Genomic DNA, 27,820 nt, shown 5'->3' with positions numbered 1-27,820 from the left:
CAGTAGGTAGATTATGCAATTGTCACGTTCTGACCTTAGTTCCTTTTTTATGTCTTTATTTTAGTTTGGTCAGGGCGTGAGTTGGGGTGGGCATTCTATGTTGTTTTTCTATGTTTTGTTCTGTATGTTATATTTCTATGTGTTTGGCCTAGTATGGTTCTCAACCAGAGGCAGGTGTCAGTCGTTGTCTCTGATTGGAAGCCATATTTAGGTAGCCTGTTTTCTATTGTGTTTTGTGGGTGATTGTTTCCTGTGTTAGTGTTTGCACCATACGGGACTGTTTCGGTTTTCATTCATTCTTTTGTTCTTTTGTAATTTGTATTCATTCTCGAATAAATAATATTATGGATACGTACAACGCTGCATTTTGGTCTTCCTCTCCTTCCACCAACGAAAGCCGTTACAGCAATAGTCATGTAAACACCTTACTCAATCAAATGTTTTTATAAAGCCCTTTTTACATCAGCATTTGTCACAAAGTGCTTATACAGAAACCAAGCCTAAAACACCAGAGAGCAAGCAATGCAGATGTAGAAGCACCGTGGCTAAGAAAAACTCCCTAGAAAGGCTAGAACCTAGGAAGAAAACTAGAGAGGAACCAGGTTCTGAGGGGTGGCCAGACGTCTTCTGGCTGTGCCTGGTGGAGATTATATAAGAGTACATCGCTATTAAGGCTAGATCTTTCTTTAATATTTTCAAATGATCATAGATGACCAGTAGCGTCAAATAATAATCACGGTGGTTGTCGAGGGTGCAACAGGTCAGCACCTCAGGAGTAAATATCAGTTGGCTTTTCATAGCCGATCATTCAGAGCTAGAGACAGCAGGTGTGGTAGAGAGAGAGAGAGTCGAAAACAGCAGGTTTGAGACAGGTAGCACGTCCGGTGAACAGGTCAGGGTTCCATAGCTGCAGGCAGAACAGTTGAAACTGGAGCAGCAGCACGAACCGGTGGACTGGGGACAGCAAGGAGTCATCAGGCCAGGTAGTCCTGAGGCATGGTCCTAGGGCTCAGGTCCTCAGAGAAAAGAGAGAAAAGAAAGAGAGAATTAGAGAGAGAATACTTAAATTCACACAGGACACCGGATAAGACAGGATAAATATTCCAGATATAACAGACTGATCCTAGCCCCCCGACACAAACCTTTGCAGCATAAATACTGGAGGCTGAGACAGGAGGGTCGGGAGACACTGTGGCCCCGTCCGACGATACCCACGGACAGGGCCAACCAGGCAGGATATAACCCCACCCACTTTGCCAAAGCACAGCCCCCACACCACTAGAGGGATATCTTCAAACACCAACTTACTACCCTGAGACAAGGCCGAGTATAGCCCATGAAGATCTCCCCCACGGCACGAACCCAAGGGGGGCGCCAACCCGGACAGGAAGATCACGTCATTGACTCAACCCACTCAAGTGACGCACCCCTCCTAGGGACAGCATGGAAGAGCTCAAGTAAGCTAGTGACTCAAGTCCCCATAATAGGGTAAGAGGATGCTCCAGATACTCAAGTAGTCTAAATAAGGCCAGTTTAATTGCTTCTTTAATCAGAACAACTGTTTTCAGCTGTGCTAACATAATTGCAAAAGGAATTTCTCATGATAAATTAGCCTTTTAAAATGATAAACTTGGATTAGCTAACACAACGTACCATTGGAACACAGGAGTGATGGTTGCTGATAATGGGCCTCTGTACACCTATGTAGATATTCCATAAAAAATCTACCTTTTGAACAATGTCTATACTGTATTTCTGATCAATTTGATGTTTTTTTAATGGACAAAAAATCTGCTTTTCTTTCAATAACAAGGACATTTCTAAGTGACCTCAAACTTTTGAACGGTAGTGTAATGTTGCTGCTACCTTCTCTTATGACCGAAAACAGCTTCTGGATATCAGAACAGCAATTACTCACCTCGAACTGGACAAAGATTTTTTCTTTAATGAGTCCGACGTGATGGATATACTGCTTCTCTGAGACCAGGCCTAAATCCCTGTCATTTGCGTGAAGAAAAGACGGAAATACAGGGGGCGGAGATCAGGGTGCCTTGTGAGAATGTGTGTTTATATGTCAAAAACAGCTGGTGCGCAATGTCTAATATTAAGGAGGTCTCAAGGTATTGCTTGCCTGAGGTAGAGTACCACATGATAAACTGTAGAGCACACTATCTAACGAGAGAGTCTTCTTCTGTATTTTTCATAGACATCTATTTACCACCACAAACCGATGCTGGCACTAAGACCACACTCAACAAGCTTTATAAGGCCGTGAGCAAACAAGAAAATGCTCAATTAGAGGCGGCCACCTAGTGGCCGGGGACACTAGGTGGCAAATTTACATCCGTTTTACTTAATTTCTACCAGCATGTCACGAGCAACCAGAGGAAAAAAACTCTAGACCACCTTTACTCCACACACAGAGAAGAGTACAAAGCTCTCCCTCGCCCTCCATTTGGCAAATCTGACCATAATTCAATTCTCCTGATTCCTGCTTACAAGCAAAAACTAAAGCAGGAAGTACCAGTGACTCGCTCAATACGGAAGTGGTAAGGTGACGCGGATGCTATACTAAAGGACTGTTTTGCTAGCACAGACTGGAATATGTTCCGGGATTCATCCAATGGCATTGAGGAGAATTCCACCTCAGTCACCAGCTTCATCAGTAACATTGTCCCCACAGCGACGTACGTACATGCATATCCCAACCAGAAGCTGTGGATCAAATCAAATTGTATTTGTTACATGAGTCGAATACAACAGGTGTAGACCTTACCGTGAAATGCTTACTTACAAGCACTTATCCAACAATGCAGTTCAAGAAACAGAGTTAAGAAAATATTAGCTAAATTAACTAAAGTGAAAAATAAAATAAAAAGTAACCCAGTAACAATAAATAACATTAACGGGGCTATATACAGGGGGTACCGGTACCGAGTCAATATGTGGGGGTACAGGTTAGTCAAGTTAATATGTACATGTAGGTAGGGGTAAAGTGGCTATACATAGATAATAAACAGCGAGTAGCAGCAGTGTAAAAACAAAGGGCAGGGGGTCAATGTAAATAGTCCGGGTGTTCATTTGATTAATTTTTCAGCAGTCTTATGGCTTGGGGGTAGAAGCTGTTAATGAGCCTTTTGGACCTTTGACAATTTTTTGTCCCTTCCTCTGACACCGCGTAGTATATAGGTCCTGGATGGCAGGAAGCTTGGCCCCGGTGATGTATTGGGCGGCACGCACTACCCTCTGTAACGCTTTAAGGTCAGAGGCCGGCGAAAAAACAGGCAACATCCACACCGAGCTAAAGGCTAGAGTTGACGCTTTCAAGGAGGGGGACATTTATCCGGACACTTATAAGAAATCCTGCTATATCACCAGACAGGCAAAGCTTCAATATAGGATTAAGATTGAATCCTACTACACCGGGTCTGACGCTCGTCAGATGTGGCAGGGCTTGCAAACTATTACGGACTAAATGCCTTTTATGCTCGCTTTGAGGCAAGCAACACTGAAGCATGCATGAGAGCACCAGCTGTTCCGGACGACTGTGTGATCACGCTATCCGTAGCCGATGTGAGCAAGACCTTTCAACAGGTCAACATTCACAAGGCCGCGGGGCCAGACATTTTACCAGGATGTGTACTCAGAGCATGGCAGACCAACTGGCAAGTGTCTTCAATTACATTTTTAACCTCTCCCTGACCGAGTCTGTAAAACCTACATGTTTCAAGCAGATCACCATAGTCCCTGTGCCAAAGATAGCAAAGGTAACCTACCTAAATGACTACCGCCCCATAGGACGTCGGTAGCCATGAAGTGCTTTGAAAGGCTGGTCATGGCTCACATCAACACCATCATCCCGGGAACCCTAGACCCACTCCAATTCGCATACCACCCCAACAGATTCACAGATGACGCAATCTCAATCGCACTCCACACTGCCTTTTCCCACCTGGACGAAAGGAATAACCTATGTGAGAATGCTGTTCATTGACTACAGCTCAGCGTTCAACACCTTAGTGCCCACAAAGCTCATCACTAAGCTAAGGACCCTGAGACTAAACACCTCCCTCTGCAACTGGATCCTAGACTTCCTGGGGGGCCACCCCCAGGTGGAAAAGGTAGGCAACAAAACATCTGCCACGCTGATCCTTAACACGGGGGCCCCTCAGCGGTGTGTGCTTAGTCTCCTCCTGTACTCCCTGTTCACCCACGACTGTGTGGCCAAGCACGACTCCAACACCATCATTAAGTTTGCTGACGACACAACAGTGGTAGGCCTGATCACCGACAACGATGAGAGCAAATATGGAGAAGGTCAGAGACCTGGCAGTGTGGTGTCAGGACAACAACCTCTCCCTCAACATGAGCAAGACAAAGAAGATGATCGTGGACTACAGGAAAAGGAGGGCCCAACACTCCCCCATTCACATCAACGGGGCTGTAGGGGAGCGGGTCGCGAGTTTCAAGTTCCTTGGTGTCCACATCACCAACAAACTATCATGGTCCAAACACACCAAGACAGTTGTGAAAAGGGCACGACAACACCATATCCCCCTCAGGAGACTGAAAAGACTTAGCATGGGTCCCCAGATCCTCAAAAAGTTCTACAGCTGCACCATCGAGAGCATCCTGACCGGTTGCATCACAGCCTGGACCTATATACTAGGTGGTGTCAGAGGAATCCCCCAAAAATGATCAAACACTCCAGTCACCCCAGTCATAGATTGCTTTCTCTGCTACCGCACGACAAGCAGTACCGGAGCGCCAAGTCTAGGTACAAAAGGCTCCTTACCCGCTTCTACCCCTAAGTTTAAGAGTGCTGAACAATTAATAAAATGGCCACCCGGACCATTTACATTGACCACCCCCCTTTGTTTTTACATTGCTGCTACTCTCTGTTTATTATATATGCATAGTCACTTTACCCCTACCTACATGTACAAATTACCTTGACTAACCTGTTCCCCGGCACATTGACTCGGTACCCCTTGTATAGAGCCTCGGTATTGTTATTTTATTGTGTTACTTTTTTTGGACATTTTCTTTACTTTAGCTTATTTAGTAAATATTTTCTTAACTCTATTTCTTGAACTGCATTGTCGGTTAAGGGCTTGTAAGTAAGCATTTCACAGTAAGGTCTACACCTGTTGTATTCAGCGAATGTAACATACAATTTGATTTGATGTGATATAATACAGTACAGTACAGTAATACAGTTACACTCAAAAAGATTAGCCTACTGTAGCTTTTTTCATTTATTTACCCAAGAGAGCATATAGCGAGTTACATCTATGGACTTTTATGTTTTTCTGTCGTGCGTAATGTGCCTATATACTGTATCATATACAGGATACGGGACAATTTAGCAAATATCTGCAATGGTTATGATAAATTAGGCATTGTTGAGCACTGTTGGCATATAGATAAATTTGCACATATTTTTTACGTGTGGGCCTGTGTTCTAAAAATGTTTTTATTTTTATTTGAGTACTCAAAATAAATGAATGTGAGTACTCGAACAGCCCAAAGATTACAAATAGCCATCCCTACCCCAAATCCCATTTGACAGCCCTGATAGATGACAGAAGGATAGAGAGATAAATCTGATGCATTGAGAAAGAGATAGAGGGATTCAAACTGGAGAGGACAGAGAGAGTGAGATAAACGAGGCAGCCTTTGCAGGGAGGTTACATTAAACGGGCGGGAGAAGAGATACATGGAAGAGAGGATGACGATAAATGTGATGGGAGAACAGAGATCAAATGGAGAAGAGAGGAGAGGAGAGAGGGAGCTGTCACCTGTTTAAACAGACTCATCTATGACAAGGTCTAAGGCCATTTCAGCCAGCATGTAAAGCAACAATACAGAGAGAGAGAGAGAGCGAGAGAGGGGATTAACACTGACATCCCTGACAGCTGAGAGAGACGGTAAGAAGATGGCCGGATGAGAGGGTATGAGTTGAAGAAGTGGTGGGGTGGAGGGAGAGATTGATGTACACAGTAGAGATGAGGTAGTAGAAGGAGGGAGGAAGGGAGAGAGAGAGAGAAGGATAAAGAGGTGAAGAGTTGGTTTGTGTCAGTAGGGCAGGGCCACTGGTGTAAACAACATCACTGCCTGACAGTGTCTGTGGGATCTCTTCCTACTGCTACAAAAGAGGCATGGTGGGAGTGAGAGAGAGATGAGAGAGAGGTCAGAAAAAGGGGGAGAGGAAGGGAGAGAGGTGTGTACGTGAGGCAGGACACATAGGGAAGGTCAGAGGGTAGAAAAAGAGGGAGGGGAGAGAGTAAGGGAGGGAGAGAGGAGAGGGAGAATCACAAAGAGTAAGGTTTCATCCCTAATTGTACAGACAGCCTATTAATACATTGTACAGCCCTTCCCAACCCACAAGCCTACAGTAGGGCCCTATAATTTTTTTTTTTTTTTTTGCCTGATTCTGTGTTGTTTTTTCACAAATTCGGTTTTCTCAGTTTTGTTTTTCCAGGTTTCTGTTCCCCAGTTTATTTCAGGTTGTCGCTCTCAAAATCAGACCTTTTAATAGAAAAACAACTACATTGGATGTTCTAATTCCACAAGAATGCTTAATTAAACCACATCAGGAGACCACTTTTGAGAAAAATTAGAAAGATTTCTGGGTGTAGTTACCCTTTAATTACAGTGTGCACCTAGCAAGAGGCTTTTATTTAGCAGTGTTTTTGTAGAACACGTGATGGTAGAGTTTGCAAAACAAATAGCCTACCCACTGGATTTATGCAAATAATCATGATATCATTCTGCCAGGTAACCATAGGATACTTTGTAGTTAACATTTTATTGAGGTTTTTGGGAAAGCCTTTCCATCTACCAGAATACTTTTTATTAGCATCATCACTAACACAGGGCTCAACATTAAGACTTGTCACTTGCCTGGGGCAAGTATTTATTTTTCGGACAACCAGAATATCAAATAATTACTCTGATCAGAATTGGATCAGGTAGCACACAGCAGGGCAGTGCATGGTTGACAATCTGAGTAAATCACCTATATTCCTATTTGCTATAGCCTATTTTAATAAATAGGTTATATTTACACAAAGTAAGAGAACAATGTAGACAGAGCACTTCCGGCGCCGACAGAGATGGCCACCTCGCTCGTTTTTTATGTGTTATTTCTTACATTGTTAACACAGGACATCTTAGGTTTTATTACATACAGTCGGGAGGAACTATTGGATACAAGAGCAACGTCAACTCACCAACATTACGACCAGGAATACGACTTTCCCGAAACGGTTCCTCTGTTTGGTCCACCACCCAGGACAATGGATCGGATCCCAGCCGGCGACCCAAAACAACAGTGCCGCAGAAGGTAGTGTTCTTTGTTTCACGGAAACTTGGCTCCCTCGCGATACGTCATCAAAGTCGGTACAGCCACCTGGCTTCTTCACGCATCGCGCCGACAGAAACAAACACCCCGTATGCCTTATGATTAACGAGACGTGGTGTGATCATAACAACATACAGGAACTCAAGTCCTTTTGTTCACCTGACCTAGAATTCCTTACAATCAAATGCCGACCGCATTATCTACCAAGAGAATTCTCTTCAAACATAATCACAGTCGTGTATACCCCCCCAAGCAGACACATCAACGGCCCTCAAAGAACTTCATTTGACTCTATGTAAACTGGAAACCACATATCCTGAGGCGGCATTTATTGTAGCTGGGGATTTTATCAAGGCTAATCTGAAAACAAGGCTCCCTAAATTTTATCAGCATATCAAATGCCAAAACCTAGGAAGAAACCTAGGAAGAAACCTAGAGAGGAACCAAGCTATGAGGGATGGCCAGTCCTCTTCTGGCTGTGCCGGATGGAGATTATAACAGAACATGGCCAAGATGTTCAAATGTTCATAAATGACCCGCATGGTCAAATAATAATAATCACAGTAGTTGTCGAGGTTGCAACAGGTCAGCACCTCAGGAGTAAATGTCAGTTGACTTTTCATAGACGATCATTGATAGTATCTCTACTGCTCCTGCTGTCTCTAGAAAATTGAAAACAGCAGGTTTGGGACAGGTAGCACGTCCGATGAACAGGTCAGGGTTCCATAGCCGCAGGCAGAACAGTTGAAACTGGAGCATCAGCACGGCCAGGTGGATTGGGGACAGCAAGGAGTCATCATGCCAGGTAGTCCTGAGGCATCGTCCTAGGGCTAGGGTCCTGAGAGAGAGAGAGAGAGAGAGAGAGAGAGAGAGAGAGAGAGAGAGAGAGAGAGAGAGAGAGAGAGAGAGAGAGAGAGAGAGAGAGAGAGAGAGAGAGAGAGAGAGAGAGAGAGAGAGAGAGAAGAGAGAGAGAAAAGAGAGAGAGAGAGAGAAAAGAGAGAGAGAGAGAGAAAAGAGAGAGAGAGAGAAAAGAGAGAGAAAAGAGAAGTACACCAGTAGGCCAGTGACTCAGCCCCCGTAATACGGTTAGATGCAGAGAATCCCAGTGGAGAGAGGGGAACTGACCAGGCAGAGACAGCAAGGGTGGTTCGTTGCTCCAGTGCCTTTCCGTTCACCTTCACACTCTTGGGCCAGACTACACTCAATCATTGGACCTACTGAAGAGATGAGTCTTCAATAAAGACTTAAAGGTTGAGACCGAGTCTGCGTCTCTCACATGGGTAGGCAGACCATTCCATACAAATGGAGCTCTATAGGAGAAAGCCCTGCCTCCAGCTGTTTGCTTAGAAATTCTAGGGACAATAAGGAGGCCTGCGTCTTGTGACCGTAGTATAAATGTAGGTATGTATGGCAGGACCAAATCGGGAAGATAGGTAGGGGCAAGCCCATGTAATGCTTTGTAGGTTAGCGGTAAAATCTTGAAATCAGCCCTTGCCTTAACATGAAGCCAGTGTAGGGAGGCTAGCCCTGGAGTAATATGATCAACATTTTTGGTTCTAGTCAGGATTCTAGCAGCCGTATTTAGCACTAACTGAAGTTTATTTAGTGCTTTATCCGGGTAGCCGGAAAGTAGAGCATTGCAGTATTCTAACCTAGAAGTGACAAAAGCATGGATACGTTTTTCTGCATCATTTTTGGACAGAAAATGTCTCATTTTTGCAATGTTACGTAGATGGAAAAAAGCTGTCCTTGAAACAGTCTTGATATGTTCGTCAAAAGAGAGATCAGGGTCCAGAGTAACGCCGAGGTCCTTCACAGTTTTATTTGAGACGACTGTACAACCATCAAGATTAATTGTCAGATTCAACAGAAGATCTCTATGTTTCTTGGGACCTAGAACAAGCATCTCTGTTTTGTCTGAGTTTAAAAGTAGAACGTTTGCCGCCATCCACTTTTGGGGCTTCACCATGTTTCATCGAAATGTACAGCTGTGTGTCATCCGCATAGCAGTGAAAATTAACATTATGATTTCGAATGACATTCCCAAGATGTAAAATATATAGTGAAAACAATAGTGGTCCTAAAACGGAACCTTGAGGAACACCGAAATTTAAAGTTGATTTGTCAGAGGACAAACCATCCACAGAGACTAACTGATATCTTTCCGACAGATAAGATCTAAACCAGGCCAGAACTTATCCGTGTAGACCAATTTGGGTTTCCAATCTCTCCAAAAGAATGTGGTGATCAATGGTATCAAAAGCAGCACTAAGGTCTAGGAGCACGAGGACAGATGCAGAGCCTCGGTCTGACGCCACTAAAAGGTAATTTACCACCTTCACAAGTGCAGTCTCAGTGCTATGATGGGGTCTAAAACCAGACTGAAGCATCTTGTATACATTGTTTGTCTTCAGGAAGGCAGTGAGTTGCTGCGTAACAGCTTTTTCTAACATTTTTGAGAGGAATGGGAGATTCGATATAGGCCGATAGTTTTTTATATTTTCTGGATCAAGGTTTGGCTTTTTCAAGAGAGGCTTTATTACTGACACTTTTAGTGAGTTTGGTACACAACCGGTGGATAGAGAGCCGTTTATTATGTTCAACATAGGAGGGCCAGGCACAGGAAGCAGCTCTTTCAGTAGTTTAGTTGGAATAGGGTCCAGTATGCAGCTTGAAGGTTTAGAGGCCATGATTATTTTCATCATTGTGTCAAGAGATATAGTACTAAAACGCTTGAGTGTCTCTCTTGATCCTAGGTCCTGGCAGAGTTGTGCAGACTCAGGACAACTGAGCTTTGGAGGAATACGCACATTTAAAGAGGAGTCCGTAATTTGCTTTCTAATGATCATGATCTTTTCCTCAAAGAAGTTCATGAATTTATTACTGCTGAAGTGAAAGCCATCCTCTCTTGGGGAATGCTGCTTTTTAGTTAGCTTTGCGACAGTATCAAAATGACATTTTCCTCAATTAAGTTGGGAAAATAGGATGATCGAGCAGCAGTGAGGGCTCTTCGATACTGCACGGTACTGTCTTTCCAAGCTAGTAGGAAGACTTCCAGTTTGGTGTGGCGCCATTTCCGTTCCAATTTTCTGGAAGCTTGCTTCAGAGCTCGGGCATTTTCTGTATACCAGGGAGCTAGTTTCTTATGACAAATGTTTTTAGTTTTTAGGGGTGCGACTGCATATAGGGTATTGCGCAAGGTTAAATTGAGTTCCTCAGTTAGGTGGTTAATAGATTTTTGTCCTCTGACGTCCTTGGGTAGGCAGAGGGTGTCTGGAAGGGCATCAAGGAATCTTTGGGTTGTCTGAGAATTTATAGCACAACTTTTGATGCTCCTTGGTTGGGGTCTGAGCAGATTATTTGTTGCGATTGCAAACGTAATAAAATGGTGGTCCGATAGTTCAGGATTATGAGGAAAAACATTAAGATCCAGAACATTTATTCCATGGGACAAAACTAGGTCCAGAGTATGACTGTGGCAGTGAATAGGTCCGGAGACATGTTGGACAAAACCCATTGAGTCGATGATGGCTCTGAAAGCCTTTTGGAGTGGGTCTGTGGACTCTTCCATGTGAATTTTAAAATCACCAAAAATGTGAATATTATCTGCTATGACTACAAGGTCCGATAGGAATTCAGGGAACTCAGTGGGGAACGCTGTATATGGCCCAGGAGGCCTGTAAACAGTAGCTATAAAAAGATATTGAGTAGACTGCATAGATTTCATGACTAGAAGCTCAAAAGACGAAAACGTTGTTGTTTTTCTGTAAATTGAAATTTGCTATTGTAAATGTTAGCAACACCTCCGCCTCTGCGGGATGCGCGGGGGATATGGTCACTAGTGTAACCAGGAGGTGAGCCTCATTTAACACAGTAAATTCATCAGGTTTAAACCATGTTTCAGTCAGGCCAATCACATCAAGATTATGATCAGTGATTAGTTTATTGACTATAACAGCCTTGGAAGTGAGGGATCTAACATTAAGTAGCCCTATTTTGAGATGTGAGGTATCACAATCTTTTTCAATAATGGCAGGATGGAGGAGGTCTTTATTCCAGTGAGATTGCTAAGGCGAACACCGCCATGTTTAGTTTTGCCCAACCTAGGTCGAGGCACAGACAAGGTCTCAATGGGGATAGCTAAGCTGACTACACTGACTGTGCTAGTGGCAGACTCCATTAAGCTGGCAGGCTGAGCTAGGGGAGTTAGAGCCCTGTCTATCTTCGTAGATAAGATGAGAGCACCCCTCCAGCTAGGATAGAGTCCATCACTCCTCAACAGGCCAGGCTTGGTCCTGTTTGTGGGTGAGTCCCAGAAAGAGGGCCAGTTATCTACAAATTCTATATTTTGGGAGGGGCAGAAAACAGTTTTCAACCAGCGATTGAGTTGTGAGACTCTGCTGTAGAGCTCATCACTCCCCCTAACTGGGAGGGGGCCAGAGACAATTACTCGATGCCGACACATCTTTCTAGCTGATTTACACGCTGAAGCTATGTTACGCATGGTGACCTCTGACTGTTTCATCCTAACATCGTTGGTGCCGACGTAGATAACAATATCAGCCAGTTTTAGCTTTAGCCAGCACCATCTTCAGATTAGCCTTAACGTCGGTAGCCCTGCCCCCTGGTAAACAGTGTATGATCGCTGGATGATTTGTTTTAAGTCTAATACTGCGGGTAATGGGGTTGCCAATGACTAGGGTTTTCAATTTGTCAGAGCTAATGGTGGGAGGCTTCGGCATCTCAGACCCCGTAACGGGAGGAGTAGAGACCAGAGAAGGCTCGGCCTCTGACTCCGACTTGCTGCTTATTAATGGGGAGAACCGGTTGAAAGTTTCTGTCGGCTGAATGAGTGACACCGGTTGAGCATTCCTACAGCATTTCCCTCCAGAAGCCATGAGAAAGTTGTCCAGCTGCGGGGACTGTGCGAGGGGATTTATACTATTATCTGTACTTACTGGTGACACAGACACTGTTTCATCCTTTCCTACACTGATATTACCCTTGCCTAACGATTGCGTCTGAAGCTGGGCTTGCAGGACAGCTATCCTTGCCGTAAGGCGATCGTTCTCCTGTATATTATGAGTACAGCGACTGCAATTAGAAGGCATCATGTTAATGTTACTACTTAGCTTCGGCTAGTGGAGGTCCTGACAATCACACTGCACACTGCCCTAACCCATCTGGACAAGAGGAATACCTATGTAAGAATGCTGTTCATCAACTACAGCTCAGCATTTAACACCATAGTACCCTCCAAACTCGTCATTAAGCTCGAGACCCTGGATCTCGACCCCGCCCTGTGCAACTGGGTCCTGGACTTTCTGACGGGCCGCCCCCAGGTGGTGAGGGTAGGTAACAACATCTCCACCCCGCTGATCCTCAACACTGGGGCCCCACAAGGGTGCGTTCTCAGCCCTCTCCTGTACTCCATGTTCACCCATGACAGTGTGGCCATGCACGCCTCCAACTCAATTATCAAGTTTGCAGACGACACTACAGTGGTAGGCTTGATTACCAACAACGACGAGACGGCCTACAGGGAGGAGGTGAGGGCCCTCGGAGTGTGGTGTCAGGAAAATAACCTCACACTCAATGACAACAAAACAAAGGATATGATTGTGGACTTCAGGAAACAGTAGAGGGTGCAGCCCCCTATCCACATCGACGGGACAGTAGTGAGAAGGTGGAAAGTTTTAAGTTCCTCGGCGTACACATCACGGACAAACTGAAATGGTCCACCCACACAGACAGCGTGGTGAAGAAGGCGCAGCAGCGCCCCTTCAACCTCAGGAGGCTGAAGAAATTCGGCTTGTCAAAAAAAACACAAACTTTTACAGATGCACAATCGAGAGCATCCTGTCGGGCTGTATCACCGCCTGGTACGGGAACTGCTCCGCCCACAACCGTAAGGCTCTCCAGAGGGTAGTGAGGTCTGCACAACGCATCACCGGGCGAAAACTACCTGCCCTCCAGGACACCTACACCACCCGATGTCACAGGAAGGCCAAAAAGATCATCAAGGACAACAACCACCCGAGTCACTGCCTGTTCACCCCGCTATCATCCAGAAGGCGAGGTCAGTACAGGTGCATCAAAGCGAGGACCGAGAGACTGAAAAGCAGCTTCTATCTCAAGGCCATCAGACTGTTAAACAGCCATCACTAACATTGAGTGGCTGCTGCCAACATACTGACTCATCTCTAGCCACTTTAATAATGAAAAATGTATGTAATGAATGTATCACTAGCCACTTTAAACAATGCCACTTTATATAATGTTTACATACCCTACATTACTCATCTCATATGTATATACTGTACTCTATACCATCTACTGCATCTTGCCTATGCCGTTCGGCAATCGCTCATTCATATATTTTTATGTACATATTCTTATTCATTCCTTTACACTTGTGTGTATAAGGTAGTTGTTGTGAAATTGTTAGGTTAGATTACTTGTTAGATATTACTGCATGGTTGGGACTAGAAGCACAAGTATTTCGCTACACTCACATTAACATCTGCTAACCATGTGTATGTGACAAATAAAATTTGATTTTGATTTGATTTGATTTAGTCTATCATGACTCAGGATTTGACCCAGATATGACTTCACAGATCTTCATGGTAAAGGGTTTAAACACTGTTTCTCATGCTTGTTCAATGAACAATAAACAACCTCTCTGGGATATGTGGGACGCACCGGCCAACATCCAGTGAAAATGCAGAGCGCCAAATTCAAATAAATTACTATAAAAATTTAACTTTCATGAAATCACACATGCAATACTCTAAATTAAAGCTACACTTGTTGTGAATCCAGCCAACATGTCAGATTTCAAAAAGGCTTTACGGCGAAAGCAAACGATGCTATTATCTGAGGACAGCACCCCATTAAACAAACACAGACAATCCTATTTCAACCCTCCAGGCGCAACACAAAACGCAGAAATAAAGATATAATTCATGCCTTACCTTTGACGAGCTTCTTCTGTTGGCACTCCAATATGTCCCATAAACATCACAAATGGTCCTTTTGTTCGATGAATTCCGTTGATATATATCCAAAATGTCCATTTATATGCCACGTTTGATCCAGAAAAACACCGGTTCCAACTCGCGCAACGTGACTACAAAATATCTCATAAGTTACCTGTAAGCTTTGTCCAACACTTTCAAACTACTTTTGTAATACAACTTTAGGTATTTTGTAACGTAAATAATAGATCAAATTTAAGACAGGATGATCTGTGTTCAATACCGGAGGAAAACAAAGTGTAGCTAGCTTTCAGGTCATGCGCTTCTTACAAAGAGTACACTTCCCTCGAGCCTCATTCTGAACAGTGCTACTTCTTCATTTCTCAAAGGAAAAACCTCAACCAATTTCTAAAGACTGTTGACATCCAGTGGAAGCTATAGGAACTGCAAGAAGGTCCCTTAGAAATCTGGATTCCCAATGAAATTCCATTGAAAAGAGAGTGACCTAAAAGTAAAAAAAGTATTGAATGGTTTGTCGTCGGGGTTTCGCCTGCCAAATAAGTTCTGTTATACTCACAGACATGATTCAAACAGTTTTAGAAACTTCAGAGTGTTTTCTATCCAAATCGACTAATAATATGCATATCATAGCTTCTGGGCCTGAGTAGCAGGCAGTTTACTTTGGACATGCTTTTCATCCGGACGTGAAAATACTGCCACCTATCCCAGAGAAGTTAATGAACATGCACCTGTGGAACAGTCTTTAAGACACTAACAGCTTACAGACGGTAGGCAATTAAGGTCACAGTTATGAAAACTTAGGACAGTAAAGAGGCCTTTCTACTGACTTTGAAAAACATCAAAAGAAAGATGTCCAGGGTCCCTGCTCATCTGTGTGAACATGCCTTAGGCATGTTGCTTGTAGACATGAGGACTGCAGATGTGGCCAGGGCAATAAATGCCAATGTCCGTACTGTGAGACGCCTAAGACAGCGCTACAGGGAGACAGGACGGACAGCTGATCGTCCTCGCAGTGGCAGACCACGTGTAACAACAGCTGCACAGGATCAGTACATCCGAACATCACACCTGCAGGACAGGTTCAGGATGGCAACAACAACTGCCCGAGTTATACCAGGAACGCACAATCCCTCCATCATTGCTCAGACTGTCCGCAATAGGTTGAGAGAGGCTGGACTGAGGGCTTGTAGGCCTGTTGTAATGCAGGTCCTCACCAGACATCACCAGCAACAACTCACCGTCGCTGGGCACAAACTCACCGTCGCTGGAACAGACAGGACTGGCAAAAAGTGCTCTTTACTGAAGAGTCGCGGTTTTGTCTCACCAGGGATGATGGTTGGATTCGCGTTTATTGTCGAAGGAATGAGCGTTACACCGAGGCCTGTACTATGGAGCGGGATCGATTTGGAAGTGGAGGGTCCGTCATGGTCTGGGGCGGTGTGTCACAGCATCATCGGACTGAGCTTGTTGTCATTGCAGGCACTCTCAACGCTATGCGTTACAGGGCAGACATCCTACTCCCTCATGTGGTACCCTTCCTACAAGCTCATCCTGACATGACCCTCCAGCATGACAACGCCACTAGCCATATTGCTCGTTCTGTGCATGATTTCCTGCATGACAGGAATGTCAGTGTTCTTCCATGGCCAGCGAAGAGCCTGGATCTCAATCCTATTGAGCACGCCTGGGACCTGTTGGATCGGATGATGGCTAGGGCCATTCCCCCCAGCAGGTGCCTTGGTGGAAGAGTGGGGTAACATCTTACAGCAAGAACTGGCAAATCTGGTGCAGTACACGAGGAGGAGATGCACTGCAGTACTTAATGCAGCTGGTGGCCACACCAGATACTGACTGTTCAGGGACACATTATTCCATTTCTGTTAGTCACATGTCTGTGGAACCTATTCAGTTTATGTCTCAGTTGTTGAATCTTGTTATGGTCATACAAATATTTACACATGTTATTAAGTTTGCTGAAAATAAACGCAGTTGACAGTGAGAGGACATTTCTTTTTTTGCTGAGTTTAGTAGCCTAGGCCTAATACTGTAAGATGAGAATGAGACAAAAATGCCAATCTGTTTATGATTATCAAGTTCTGAGGACAGCAGAATTGCTCTGCAGCCAATGATGATTTACAACCAACCATCACAAAACGCACAGTCAGCGAGGGTAGTTGACAGTCACTCGCTCCATATGCACGCTTCGGCACACACATACACACAGATAGGCCTAGGCTACTACACATCTTTTTCATGCCACAGCATCACCTGAGTGGAATACTCCCTCATGATATTCTAAAAGATTTGGCTCTACTAAAGTAGATATTTTGTCAATGCCATGATTCCTCTCGTCCCTCCCATAGCATGCCAGCCAAATGCGTAGCAGTCTTATTTTTTTCTAAACTTATTTTTGGGGGAGTGGCCGCTAGGGGTGATAACATTGTCTATGGGCAAGTGCAGAAAATTATTTTAGATCCCACCTATGTACTTCACTTATTTTCTGTCACTCTTTTTGCCGATGGTGTGACAGACCTTTTTGGGGGGGAGACAAGTGACTTCAGCTTTCGAACAAGTAAAAACATCTGTCCTACTAAAAAAGTTAATGTCCTTTAATGGCTGCACAAAGTGAATATTGTTGAATTCCGTTTTCCAGATAGCGGATTTTATAGGGCCCTACTAGAGGCCTTCTGAAAGCGTGGCATGTCCACCACCCGGTCAGCTACAGTTAAAAACGGACCAACTGTAATCAATGAGACATGCTACACCTGACATACCATCAGACATACCACAACACCATCAGTCAATCAGTACTGCTGAAGATTCATCACACATCAAGTGTATAGCAGTTTTATATGCAGCACTAAAGTGTTTACAACGAGCCTAATAAAGTGGCTTGTGCTCCCGATCTTTGACTCTGTTTTCATGCCTCAATTTGTATGTCGTCGGCATCTCCTGAGACCATAGACTTGCAAATGGGGGGAAAAAACTTTGGAGGTAGACTACTTATGAGGTAGGTGAACGGATGTGTAAGGGCTATTTGACCAAGAAGGAATGTGATGGAGTGCTGCATCAGATGACCTGGCCTCCACAATCACCCGACTTCAACCCAATTGAGATGGTTTGGGATGAGTCGGACCGCAGAGTGAAGGAAAAGCAGCCAACAAGTGCTCAGCATATGTCGGAACTCCTTCAAGACTGTTGGAAAAGCATTCCAGGTGAAGCTGGTAGAGAGAATGACAAGAGTTTGCAAAGCTGTCATCAAGGCAAAGGGTGGCTACTTTGAAGAATTTGAACACTTTTTTGGTTACTACATGGTTCCATATGTGTTATTTCATAGTTTTGATGTCTTCATTATTATTGTACAATATAGAAAATAGTAAAAATAAAGAAAAACGAGTAGGTGTGTCCAAACTTTTGACTGGTACTGTATACAGTTGAAGTCGGACGTTTACATACACTTAGGTTGGAGTCATTAAAACTTGTTTTCAACAACTCCACAAATTTCTTGTTGACAAACTATAGTTTTGGCAAGTCGGTTAGGACATCTGCTTTGTGCATGACAAGTCATTTTTCCAACAATTGTTTACAGACAGATTATTTAATTTATAATTCACTGTATCACAATTCCAGTTGGTCAAAAGTTTACATACATTAAGTTGACTGTGCCTTTAAACAACTTCCAAACAACTTCCAGAAAATGATGTCATGGCTTTAGAAGCTTCTGATAGGCTAATTAACATAATTTCAGTAAATTGGAGGTGTACCTGTGGATTTATTTCAAGGCCTACTTTCAAACTCAGTGCCTCTGCTTGACATCATGGGAAAATCAAAAGAAATCAGCCAAGACCTCAGATAAACAAACGTGTAGACCTCCACAAGTCTGGTTCATCCTTGGGAACAATTTCCAAACGCCTGAAGGTACCACGTTCATGTGTACAAACAATAGTATGCAAGTTTAAACACCATGGGACGACGCAGCCGTCATACCGCTCAGGAAGGAGACACGTTCTGTCTCCTAGAGATGAACGTACTTTGGTGCGAAAAGTGCAAATCAATCCCAGAACAACAGCAAAGGATCTTGTGAAGATGCTGGAGGAAACGGGTATAAAAGTATCTATATCCACAGGAAAATGAGTCCTATATTGACATAACCTGAAATGCCGCACAGTAAGGAAGAATCCACTGCTCCAAAACCGCAATAAAAAAGCCAGACTATGGTTTGCAACTGCACATGGGGACAAAGATCATACTTTTTGGGGAAATGTCCTCTGGTCTGATGAAACAAAAATAGAACTGTTTAGCCATAATGACCATCGTTATGTTTGGAGAAAAAAGGGGAAGCCTTGCAAGCCGAAGAACACCATCCCAACCGTGAAGCACGGGGGTGGCAGCATCATGTTGTGGGGGTGTTTTGCTGCTGAGGGGACTGGTGCAGGAGGGAATGTATATAGTACATACACTACATGATCAAAAGTATGTGGACACCTGCTCGTCGAACATCTCATTCCAAGATAATGGGCATTAATAAGGAGTTGGTACCCCTTTTCTGCTATAATAGCCACCACTCTTCTGTGAAGGCTTTCCACTAGATGTTGGAACATTGCTGCGGGGACTTGCTTCCATTCAGTCACAAGAGTATTAGTGAGGTCGGGCACTGATGTTGGGTGATTAGGTCTGGCTCGCAGTCAGCATTACAATTCATCCCAAAGTTGTTCGATGGGGTTGAGGTCAGGGCTCTGTGCAGGCCAGTCAAGTTCTTCCACACTGATCTCATAAACTATTTCTGTATGGACCTCAGGTTTTGCACGGGAGCATTGTCGTGCTGAAACTGGAAAGAGCCTTCCCCAAACTGTTGCCACAAAGTTGGAAGCACAGAATCGTCTAGACTTTAATTTTATGCTGGAGCTTTATGATTTTCCTTCACTGGAACTAAGAGGTCTAGCCCAAACCATGAAAAACAGCCCCAGATCATTATTCCTCCTCCACCAAACTTTACAGTTGGCACTATGCATTGGGGCAGGTAAAGTTCTCCTGGCATCTGCCAAACCCACATTTTATACACCCGTTGCTGACAGGTGTATAAAACTGAGCACACAGCCATGCAATCTCCATAGGGGAACATTGGCAGAAGAATAGCCTTACTGAAGAGCACAGTAATTGATACCATTGATCACCACATTCTTTTGGAGAGATTGGAAACCCTAATTGGTGTACACAGAAACGTTCTTGCCTGGTTTAGATCTTATCTGTCGGAAAGATATCAGTTCGTTTCTGTGGATGGTTTGTTCTCTGACAAATAAATTGTACGTTTTGGTATTCCTCAAGGTTCTGTTTTAGGACCACTACTGTTTTCACTATATATTCTACCTCTTGGTGATGTCATTCGTTCGGCTACACAATGTCAACTTTCACTGCAATGCGGACGACACACAGTTGTACATTTCGATGAAACATGGTGAAGCCCCAAAATTGCCTTCCCTGGAAGCCTGTGTTTCAGACATAAGGAAGTGGATGGCGACAAACATTTTACTTTAAACTCGGACAAAACAGAGATGCTAGTTCTAGGTCCCAAGAAACATAGAGATCTGCTGTTGGATCTTGATGGTTGTACAGTCGTCACAAATAAAACTGAAGGACTTCGGCGTTACTCTGATCTCCCTTTTGACGATCATATCAGGAATATTTCAAGGAGAGCTTTGTTCCATCTACGTAACATTGCAAAAATCAGAAACGTTTTGTCCAGAAATTATGCAGAAAAACGTATCCATGCTTTTGTCACTTCTAGATTAGACTACTGCAATGCTCTACTCTCCTGCTACCCGGATAAAGCACTAAATAAACTTCAGTTAGTGCTAAACACGGCTGCTAGAATCTTGACTAGAACCAAAAGATTTTATCATATTACTCCAGTGCTAACCTCTCTACACTGGCTTCCTGGTAAGGCTAGGGCTGATTTCAAGGTTTTACTGCTAACCTACAAAGCATTACATGGGCTTGCTCCTACCTATCTCTCCGATTTGGTCCTGCCGTACATACCTACATTTACGCTTCGGTCACAAGACGCAGGCCTCCTTATTGTCCCTAGAAAGCACTGAAGCAGAGTAGAAAGTGTTATGGTCAATGGTCAGTGAGTTTAGAGAGAAGAGGGATAAATGGTATCTCTGAGAGACTGGACACTCCTGAAGGCCTTGGATTGATCACAGCACCGCTAGCTTCCATTACATTGCTGACATCATCTGTTGTTATGATTTATAACCTGTTGTTGTTGACATACTGAAACAGCATTCCTCTAGTCTGCTTTACTCTCACACTGTCTGCTACACTGAAAGAGAGGGGGGGATAATGTGTGTGAGACAGATAATGTGCGTGAGAGATTGAGTGAGAGAAAAAGAAAGAGATGGAATGGGAGAAATAGAGAGAAAGCGATGGACAGATAAAGACCTATTTTGTGGCATTATCACCCAAACAAATGACACCCAAACAGGACTAAATGTCTGCAGCACAATCTGCATGAGTCATCTGTGAGTCAACAACAAGCTAATCTCAGAACCCAGAACCAAATCTCACTTGTGCTAGCTAGCTGCACGATTTCCCCAGCAGTAGTTACACTTGATGAAACAAATCGTAGTCCCGACTGATGAACACGTGTAGCCATACAGCGCTTATTTGAAATGGGTGTGTTCGTCCCGGACTGGAACAAAAGCCTGCACATCTAGTAGTTCTCTGGAACCAGAGTTCTCTCACTCTCCATCTGTCTCTCTCTCTTTCTTCTCCTACAGCAGGTCTACTAAGGTTACTTAACATAGCACCTCAGCTGAGGTAATAAACAACACAGGCTCCATTCTCCCATCTCTCTCCGTCCTCTTTCCATCTGATTTACTCCCTCTTTCACTGCCGGCCCCAGCTCATTCTCTCCCAATAGCTTCCTCTCTAAATGTCTGCTGTGTCAGCTTCCCTCTCCTCTTCTCTCCTCTGTCTCCTCTCCTCCCTTCAGTGTTTCTCTTCAATCTGAAAAACACTTCCATTTTACTGCTTCTGGCTGCCTAACCTCACTCTATTCAATTCAATTTAAGGGGATTTATTGGTATGGAAACTTATGCTTACATTGCCAAAGCAAGTGAAATAAACAATAGATTATTAAACACCGGTGTAACTGCTAAACTGCTTGCTGCTGACTGTACAATGTACTGCATGATTGTAGCGGGTTTAATAACGTTTCAGTTCTAGTAGCTATGTTGGCTATTACGTTAATATGGTGACAATGATATAGGCTGTGTGTAGTGGTTAGCAGTTATGAAATGAAGGTTTGGCTTGGAAAGGTTTTTTCACCTGGACACAGAAAGCTGTGCACTGAAGTCCACAAGCAAAGGGAAAATTTGAGAGGAGAGCGCGTAGATGTGAGAAGGAATACAACAATCATGCTGTTTGTATGTGGCTGCTATGAAGGTGAACTGTGTTTGCTTGTGATCAGGGGTGTATTCATTGCGCCAATTCTGTTGAAAAACGTTTCTTAAATGGATCAAACGGAACGAAACAGGGCTAAACATAACTGAAATTTTCCAATAAAAACTCTTGTTTGTAACTGTTGGACTAATGATTACACCCTAGATCAGCTAGATGCAGGGAAGAGTGTGCAAGGTAGTATTGAATGTAATATCTGCTACCTTGATTACTCTAAATTCTCTCAACCTGTGCACCTACGATGTAAACTTTTATTCATAGACCAGTTGCAGCAACCTCATGATGGGTATATGGAAAAATTTGAGTATCATGTAGTAGCCTAAACCCAGCGATTTTACATAGAGCTGGGTAAATGGAATATGAATGACAGTCATCCAATATGATGTAAAGAAATAAGGCCATGCTCATAAAAAAATAAAGCACTTTTTGCTAGCTATCCCTTTGATTGATGAAGTTGAGAAAATGCCATTAACTAGTTTGCTAAATTGAAACTGCTGGGGAAAGCTAGCGAACGTTAATTCTGACTATCAGTCTGAGTTGAATTCACTTTACCTAGCTATGTGGACTGTAGTTAGATTCTAGAAAAGAACTAGCTATATAATTGCCAGTTATATTTTAAAGACTAGTTACTGAGTATCAGTGGTGGGCCGTCAGGGCCAGCAAGGCCTTCTCTGCTGGCCTAAACATCATCAGAATATATATTTTTTTAAATATATTTTCCCACAAATATGTATTAAATTATTCCCCAGAGTAAGACTTATACTCTTCATTTCATAGCTTTCCTCTTGGTTGCACTGCTTCCAGCCCCAGGTTGAGATTTGGAGGGCTGGTCTTTATGTTAGATCTTTTATCCAATCATATTCAGCCATCATGTGTTGCCAGGGGTCTAAAATCTGCCCTCAGGCCTTCAGAATCAACAGTGCGGGCGCTTGTAGCTTATAGTGAATGTAAATGAAAATTTAGTGTCAACCAATCAGCTTTAGAGTTGGCTATTGTACGCCTGCTGGCTGGCTCCAGTGTTACACAGAAGCCAGCTAGCAGGCGTAGTGCGTGCACGTCTTTTGATTGGATTACCAATATTGAGAGGCAGGTCCTATGGGCAGGTCTATGCAGATCTAGGAAACTGAATTTGATAAACGAATTAATTCGCGTACTACTAAGTTGTTTTTTCAACCCACAATGGCGGAAGGAGGAGAAGATATCGATTTGGTCGAGGATATAATTATAACGCCATTCTCAAGACGAACTTTTCAAGAAAAGTTAGACATTGTAAGGAGAGGTCGCCCGACACCGACGCCGACGCTACAAAGCCTGTCACAGGCGGGAAAGGGGTTCGTTCGCTCGCCACTTTCAAAGTTCCAACTACGAGCGCTATCAATGGCTCACAGGCTCCGAGAAGCGCTGCAAACTGTACTGCTGGGAATGCCTATTATTTGCAAGTGATCGATTTGGTGTTTGGAGCCACACTGGCTTTGCAAACTTGAGTTGTCTAACCAAGGCAGCAACGAGACACCAAAGTACGGCTGGGCACTTACAAGCAATGGTGCTTTTGAAAACTTTTGGGGACACCGGAGTGGATCTACAGCTCAACGAACAAGCGCGCAGGGCAACGGAGCTGCACAATGAAAAGGTGAAGGGAAATATTGAAAAGACTCATTGATTGTGTCATGTTTTTGGGTAAACACTGTTTACCCAAAAATGTCAATTTGTCAATTTCAAGGTGACGCAACGCCTGGTTATACTGCGTTTCTGTCTAAATGTATAGTGTCTAGAGCCATGGCATCATAATGATGGTAATAAGAGGTGGATTAATTCGGGTGGGACTGTGTAGTACCTCACTGAAGGCCCAGGCCCCAGGCCCACGGCACGCCACTGCTGAGTATTGAACACTTTGTCAAACTGCTCTGTTCTCCTGTCTGTTCATTGATGCATTAGAGACCGAAAAAGTTGCCAATATAGCTAAATGCCCCTCCTGATTTTACTCCAAATAGTCTGTTGTTTTGATATACACTGAAAAAAATATAAACGCAACATGCAACAATTTCTAAGATTTTACACCATGGGGCACCCTGTTCACAACGCTGACATCAGCAAACCGCTCACGCTGTCTGCAATCTGCCAGGTACAGTTGAAACCGGGATTTGTCTGTAAAGAGCACACTTCTCCAGCGTGCCAGGGGCCATCGAAGGTGAGCATTTGCACACTGAAGTCGGTTACCACATTGTACTGCAGTCAGGTCAAGACCCTGGTGAGGATGATGAGCATGCAGATGAGACTTTTTCTGACAGTTTGTGCAGAAATTCTTTGGTTGCGCAAACCCACAATTTCATCAGCTATCCGGGTGGCTGGTCTCAGACGAGGTGAAGGTGAAGAAGCCGGATGTGAAGTTCCTGGGCTGGCGTGTTTTAATTAAAATGTTGTTATTATTGAATATTAAAACATACAATCTGGGCTGATGGATATTGCTGCAGTCAGCATACCAATTGCACACACCCCCAAAACATGAGACATCTGTGGTATTGTGTTGTGTGATAAAACTGCACCTTTTATTGTCCCCAGCACAAGGTGCACCTGTGTAATGATCATGCTGTTTAATCAGCTTCTTGATATGCCACACCTGTCAAGTGGATGGATTATCTTGGCAAAGTCGAAATGCTCACTAACAGGGATGTAAACAAATTTATGCACAACATTTTAGAGAAATAAGCTTTTTGTGTGTTATTATTATTATTGAATATGAAAACATACAATCTGGGCTGGTGGATATCGCTGCAGTCAGCATACCAATTGCACACACCCCCAAAACTTGAGACATCTGTGGTATTGTGTTGTGTGATAAAACTGCACCTTTTATTGTCCCCAGCACATGGTGCACCTGTGTAATGATCATGCTGTTTAATCAGCTTCTTGATATGCCACACCTGTCAAGTGGATGGATTATCTTGGCAAAGGAGAAATGCTCACTAACAGGGATGTAAACAAATTTATGCACAACATTTTAGAGAAATAAGCTTTATGTGTGTATGTAAAATGTATGGGATATTTTATTTCAGCTCATGAAACATGGGACCAACACTTTACATGTTGCATTTATATTTTTGTTCCATACAATTTGGCTAATTAGGCTTGTGCACATTTACCTGAGTCTTTCATTAGTTAGCTAGGTTACTGACAGAGTAGGCTAATTCTTATTCATATTGTTGCATTTCAGGTGGAGAGGGAGTTGGATCACAGAAAGCAGCTGACAGAGCAGGGCCTGTATTCAAAAAGCATCTCAGAGTAGCAGTCGTACTGATTTAGGATCAGTTTTGCCTTTTAGATCACAAAGAATTGACAATGGGGATCTGGTCCTAGATCACTACTCCAACTATGAAGACGCTATGTGAATATGGGATAAAGCTGTTGCCCCTGGGATAAAGATGTCGCCCAATACCTTGCACAGCAGTCATTTCACCACAGGACCCTAGAGGTATTACAGGCAATGCTAATGAACTGAATATAAGTTAATTTTCATATCAATGACACTAACAAATAGGTTGAATTGTTCAGCAACGTGCAGTAAATGCTAATATGGCATTGGTGATGAAAGGTACATAATACATTCATTGTCATCTCCCTATCAGGCCACTGCATGCCGTGACATGGGGCTGGATAGTGACACAAGCTGCCTGACTGAATACTGGGGCCTTCAGTGCTACCGCAAGCAATGGCCTTACCTGGGAGCACAGCAAAATCTATCTCTCACAGCCATTTTATTAACAGGTATTGGGCTCCCGAGTGGCGCAGCGGTCTAAGGCACTGCATCTCAGTGCAAGAAGTGTCACTACAGTCCTTGGTTCAAATCCAGGCTGTATCACATCTGGCTGTGATTGGGAGTTCCATAGGGTGGTGCACAATTGGCTGGGGTAGGCCGTCATTGTAAATAAAAATTTGATCTTCACTGACTTGCCTAGTTAAATAAAGGTCACATATTGTATGTACCCATTCATATGAAGTACTATGGGCAAAATAACTGACTTATATTCCATTTGACCCATTCTTCAATCTTGACTGGGATATATTTTGGTTGACATGCCTGTGTGATGCGTTCGATATAATGAATTATAATGTATTCAACCTGGACATGAGACTTGTACTGATTTTGAATCATATTCTCCAAGTGCGGTCTTGTTACCACAGAAGTAAAAAAAAAAGAAGTATAGACCAACGTGCCAAACATGCTTGTTTGGTAATCTAACATTAGAAAAATGAAAATTACTTTATTACATTTGGTCATCCTCAAAATCTGGCCTTTGAAAGTTAGTTAGTTGCATCTTTGCTCAGGGAACTGTCTATGGATATAGCTGACAACAGGGTTGCCGTTTTTTTTATGTACTGCTCTAGAGTTCTATAGCCACAGATGACTCACCTGGGGATAGGGGGACACATGTAAAAAAAAAAATTTTAAGTCTGTGAGACTTTTACAGGGAGGAGAGGGCATGAGTTTGAGGGATAACATTAAATCCAATCCAACCAGTGGCCCTGGACAATATGCTACGCGATCGCAAAGGCAGACTGAAATAGTGAAGGAGATTTACAGAGTGCATCAAGTATACTATTATGAGTGGAGCTTACTTCTCTGTGCTCTGGAGATCACCGGTAGTTGGTTAGAAGGCTCTGGAGGTCCTTGGATCATGTTGTCTCTGTAGCACCTGGAGAGAGAGATGGATAGCGGTAGTGAGTGTGTCTGAAATAGAGCTCTCACCCCTGACCTCCCACTGGCCCAAAGCCTCCTGCCTAACCCTCTTATCACAGTCTTTGACAGAGTTACTCCATGATTATACAGGTGTATGGTGCATAGGGCTTTCCACTCATACGAGTGGAGTTTTAGTGCTCTTGTAATAGTATCGTGCAAGGTAAAGGAAAACAATAATATCATGACTTACTGATACGGAGTGCTCCATGTTCCTGCTGGTAGCAAGCCTCAACCTGGATGCAGATAAATGTCCTGCCTTGTAGAATAGTAACATATATCTCCACCAGGCTACAAGAAATCAGATGACAAACCTACAGAGATAGTTTGCCTATTTCATGATTCATTTCGGAATGACAGCAATAGAGCTGATAAAACATTATTACATGTTCATCGTACCCTGATGAAGACAGCTTGCCTGTCGAAACGTTGGTAAATTAAATATTTTTTTGCATCTGAGCTCCTAGAGTGTGCGGCTCTCCTTTATTTTTAAGTTTTCTACTCCGCTAGCCAGCACCTCGCCTAAATAGGTGTGCGTTTCTTTTTCTTCTAACACATTATTACATGCCATCCAAGTGAATTATATTATGGCAGCACATCTCATCACACTAAGAATTACAACCTCAACTTATTCCATCATGACAACATCATGTTCATCATTTTACTGTTGTTAGCTAGCTGTTAACTTAGATGCCTGTGTTTGTTGAGACCTAGGTTATGTTCCAAAATGCGCACTTGCGTTCTGCATTCTCACATTCTTTCAAGTTGTGATCTTCCAAGAACACCTGAGAGAGCATACCATCTACTATGGGAAAACGCAGAGCACTTAAAATCCACTAAATTTGAAACGTACTTCGACGTGACCTCTAACCTAAGCAGGAAACTGCATCATGACACAGCCTGCGTCAACAAAGCTAGCTTTAATGCTAGCTAGCTATGTATGTTTACATTATACCCAATGTAGCAGCTTGAGCAACTAGTGCTACCAATTCAGTAAAGAACTATCCCACGAAAAACAAGTAAACAAGTAACAGAATCTATTTTTTCAGTAACTGTTAGTGAATTAAGCTGACACTAACCAGAATAATTTTACATGGGGAACTATCACAAATTGCTTGGTCTGCTTCTAAATCACGGACGTGTGGACGTATGACAGGTAAGGGTTCATGCATTGCACAGAGGCAAAACATTTTTTATAATGAAATAGCGAAATAACCTATTTTGCTTACTGTTTAAGAATGATAAATAGCCAGAATAGTG

General features: G+C 43.4%; 1 long non-coding RNA gene across 1 annotated transcript; it reads right to left on the bottom strand.

Moving 5' to 3' along the window:
* Nucleotides 1–668: 668 nt before the first annotated feature.
* LOC139575224 (uncharacterized) lies at nucleotides 669–27,455 on the bottom strand. The gene is made up of 4 exons (XR_011674921.1): nucleotides 27,315–27,455; nucleotides 26,754–26,874; nucleotides 26,443–26,519; nucleotides 669–1,016 (listed from the first exon to the last, which is right to left on the bottom strand). It is a non-coding gene; the product is annotated as an uncharacterized lncRNA (long non-coding RNA).
* Between the last annotated feature and the right edge of the window lie 365 nt (nucleotides 27,456–27,820).

The sequence above is a fragment of the Salvelinus alpinus genome, chromosome 5, assembly GCF_045679555.1.
Source record: "Salvelinus alpinus chromosome 5, SLU_Salpinus.1, whole genome shotgun sequence".
Classification (NCBI taxonomy): domain Eukaryota; kingdom Metazoa; phylum Chordata; class Actinopteri; order Salmoniformes; family Salmonidae; genus Salvelinus; species Salvelinus alpinus.
This window is presented reverse-complemented; position numbering and strand designations above follow the sequence as displayed.